Here is a 4343-nt window from a genome sequence, read left to right on the forward strand (position 1 = left end):
GGAAGGTGAGTACAGTGGGAGCAAATGGGCCCCAAGTGGGAAGGAGAGGAGGAGGTTCTCCTTTGATTCTGCTCTGGCTCCAGCTAGCCCCCTTCCAGGGGGAGGGTCCCTGCCTCTCCAAACGTAGGACCTTGGCACTGGAGACCTTTCTCAATCTGACTCCAGCCTCTTCTTCCACCTGCTGACTCCTTCCCTCTGCCATTTGGTGAACCCATATCTCATTACTATCTTCATGCCTCCACACTTCCTATTCCTTTGCTTGAAGTTGAAGTGCTCTTTCTCTCCTCCCCTTCTCAAAATCTTATACTGCTGAGGACCTAAAAAGTTCAGCTAACAGGCGCCTCTCTGTCCTCCCACCAGTCCTTGTCTGGCACTGGTTGGGAAGGAAGACATCTGCAGCTGGACTTGCCTCCTACTCTGTGGGTTCCACAGGTGGTGCAACCCTCACCAGCAAACACTTAGGAGAACTTTAAACTGGTGTCCCTCTCCCAGAGGGCTCTGGGGAGATGTGAGGTTCCATGTCCCCCCGACTGTCCTCATCCTGGGCCTGAGCCTCCCATTAGCCTGAGTGGGGCTGTGGATGACTCTCCCCATGGACCTGGAGGTTAGAGGCCCTCTGGGGCCTGCAATGTGGCAGCCTGGAACCTCCCTCACTTCTGGAGTAAAGGTGAAGGCGAGCATCACTTCTATCAGAGGCAGGTGAGTAAAACTTTGTCTGAAAATTGGGCTCCACCTGGGAGGGAACCAGTCTCTCCAACTGACGTGTTGGGGATTGAGAAGGATGGAGAAGAAAGGCTTGCAGCTCAATAGGGACTACCTCCCTGCCCCCACCCAGAAGCTAGGGAGGGGGGAGATTCTAAAACTTACCCTTCACAGTGGCTTCCTTTAATGCTTAGAATCCTCTAGGCCTTTTGGGATGTGGGCCCCACCTTCGGTTTTCATCTAAAATAAACCCCTTCATATTAGAGCTGGTAGGGGTCCCAGGACCACCCCCTCATCCGTCCTCTCCCTGTGTCTAAAGGCTTCTCCCCAGCTCCTACTCCTTGGTTGCCTCTTCTTCCCCTGACTAAATAGTAAACATCACCTCCTCCTGGGAGCCTTTCCCACCTGAGATAGGCANATGAGAAGGAAAAAGGTTCCCTAAAGGAATTTCAAAGAAAAGCGATTCTTTTGTTTATTTTTAAAAGAGAATGCTTTCTCCTGCAGTTTTCCAGTTGGTAAGGAGAGCCTTAGGCAGCGGAACTAGCTCCACCCAGCAGCTGTACCGCCGCAGAACCAGCCCTCCAGGCGTGTACAGGCCCTGCACCCTACTCTCCGCGTGTAGGCGGGAGGCTGGCAGGCCGCGCAGTTTAGGAAGGAAGCTGTGTCCAGAAGACCTTGGAGCTCACGCCTCTTACTGAGGGTGAAAACTACCAGGGTTCTGGTCCTCGTGGCTGCCCGTGCTGTGGAGCCACCAGGCTGTGTCCAAGCTGGGTGACTTTGGCAGGTCCCCGCTCTGGGCATCAGTCTGTCCATCTGTATAAAGACAGGCAGGCCTGTAAATATCAAGGTGTGGATACCCGGCAGGTTCTTTAGCCTCCATGAGTGAGTCTTGGCTGTGGTCTGTGCAGCTGAGTTGGGGCTCCTGAATGCTAGGCCTGAGGCTGGGGTGGAGGCCAGGGAGGAGCCTACACATGCAAGAACTGGGCCTCACGTTTCAGCCCCAGCTCTGGGGCCTGGAAGGTGAGTACAGTGGGGGCAAATGAGCCCCAAGTGGGAAGGAGAGGGGGAGGTTCTCCTTTGATTCTGCTCTGGCTCCAGCTATCCCCCTTCCAGGGGGAGGGTCCCTGCCTCTCCAAACGTAGGACCTTGGCACTGGAGACCTTTCTCAATCTGACTCCAACCTCTTCTTCCACCTGCTGACTCCTTCCCTCTGCCATTTGGTGAACCCATATCTCATTACTATCTTCATGCCTCCACATTTCCTATTCCTTTGCTTGAAGTTGAAGTGCTCTTTCTCTCCTCCCCTTCTCAAAATCTTATACTGCTGAGGACCTAAAAAGTTCAGCTAACAGGCGCCTCTCTGTCCTCCCACCAGTCCTTGTCTGGCACTGGTTGGGAAGGAAGACATCTGCAGCTGGACTTGCCTCCTACTCTGTGGGTTCCACAGGTGGTGCAACCCTCACCAGCAAACACTTAGGAGAACTTTAAACTGGTGTCCCTCTCCCAGAGGGCTCTGGGGAGATGTGGGGTTCCATGTCCCCCCGACTGTCCTCATCCTGGGCCTGAGCCTCCCATTAGCCTGAGTGGGGCTGTGGATGGCTCTCCCCATGGACCTGGAGGTTAGAGGCCCTCTGGGGCCTGGAATGTGGCAGCCTGGCACCTTCCTCACTTCTGGAGTAAAGATGAGGGCTAGCATCACTTCTATCAGAGGCAGGTGAGTAAAACTTTGTCTGATAATTGGGCTCCAACTGGGAGGGAACCAGTCTCTCCAACTGACGTGTTGGGGATTGAGAAGGACGGAGAAGAAAGGCTTGCAGCTCAATAGGGACTACCTCCCTGCCCCCACCCAGAAGCTAGGGAGGGGGGGAGATTCTAAAACTTACCCTTCACAGTGGCTTCCTTTAATGCTTAGAATCCTCTAGGCCTTTTGGGATGTGGGCCCCACCTTCGGTTTTCATCTAAAATAAACCCCTTCATATCAGAGCTGGTAGGGGTCCCAGGACCACCCCCTCATCCGTCCTCTCCCTGTGTCTAAAGGCTTCTCCCCAGCTCCTACTCCTTGGTTGCCTCTTCCTCCCCTGACTAAATAGTAAACATCACCTCCTCCTGGGAGCCTTTCCCACCTGAGATAGGCAGAGTGTCACCCCTTCTCTGGCCTCCTTCTTTGGAGTGTGGCCTCTCTTACTACTCTGCCTTCTCCCAATCCCCTCCCCCGCCAGTTGTCTGAGGGCAGGGGCTGTATCTTATTCTGCATAGTGTCCAGCATCCAACCAGGCCTGGGGGTGTGGTGGAAGGAACTGAGGGAGGCTGCTAGGACCTAATGAGCCCAGACCTGGCTTCTCCACCAGGGTTTTCCACACCACGCCAAGTGCTCCAGGGAGCCCCACGGGCAAGGAGCCAGGGTCACTGTCATCTCTGCTTATCTCTGCTGTCCGGGAAGCAACGCCCCGTTGCACTAGATCCCGCGCCTGCCCCTAGCTCGCTTGCTCCCTCACCGCGGCTCCCACCATCGGCAGAGCTGGGAGCAGCTTTACAGGCTGCACTGGAGCTCTAATGCTTATAGCCTGGGTGTATTGGCTCCTAATGAGAACATAATTACCCAGATGGAGAGGGAGCCTCACCCTGTTCCTTAATTGTTGCCTTAATCAGGTAGTGGTGGGGGAGAGTGTGGAGCAGAGGGAAGGGGCGGGACGCTCCTGCGGGTTGGGTCCTGGGGCTGGGCAGACCGAGTGGAAGGCGAAAGACCCTGAACTGCGGCCTGCACAAGGCCTCTGGCTCTATGTGCGACCTTTGACTACTCTCTCCCCAAATCTGATCTTTATTTTCCTAAACCTAAAAAATGCAGGGTTGAGCTAGAAGACATCTAGGGTTTCTTTCTTTCAGGTGGTCTTACTTTTCTGATTGACCAGTCCATGAATCTAAGCCTTTGCCTTCAGGCACCCGGCCACCCTCTCCCAGCAGGCACTTGGCAGTGTCCTTTTCACCCCCACCAGCATCCAAACAAAACAGTGGAATTTATTGCTGACTCTAGGGGAGGCCAGTGGTACCATGTAACTGAAGGTCAAGGCAGCCAAGAGGGAAAACACACGCATACCACCCTTTGAACTAACTGGATGGAGGAAAAAAGGGTTTCCCAGGGGTGATGATGAAGTTCTGATCTCCTTGCACAGGGCCCCTCACTGAAGATACATACACTCTCTCTGAACCTCAGTTTTCTCATATTTCAAATGGGAACAATAACACCTTCACAACAGGGTAATCGTGAAGACTATGCAAAAAGGTGTTAAAAAAATGTTCAGCACTGACTGATATAGTAGGTGCTGAATAAATGGCAGCAAAGTAAGGAGCAGTAGACACCTGGCATATCACACTATCATGGAAACAGGACATAAGAGAACATCTGGGTGGATCCTGGCATTGAACAGATGGGAAAACTGAAACCAGAGAGGGGAGGGATGCAGAGCAAGTGAATGTGAATGGTAGATATAGGACAACGATCCTGTGTTCTTTCTTTTCCCTGCACACCCATCCCATCCCCGCTCCCCATCAGTCACAAGAGTAGGAGATTTTACCCCCTAAACATCTTTTCTCTATCCCTGTTGCTTATATATTTGCATTGACCACTATGGATGAATATTCTG

Source organism: Galeopterus variegatus, unplaced genomic scaffold (assembly GCF_000696425.1).
Source record: "Galeopterus variegatus unplaced genomic scaffold, G_variegatus-3.0.2 Scaffold6135, whole genome shotgun sequence".
In the NCBI taxonomy this organism is placed as follows: Eukaryota; Metazoa; Chordata; class Mammalia; order Dermoptera; family Cynocephalidae; genus Galeopterus; species Galeopterus variegatus.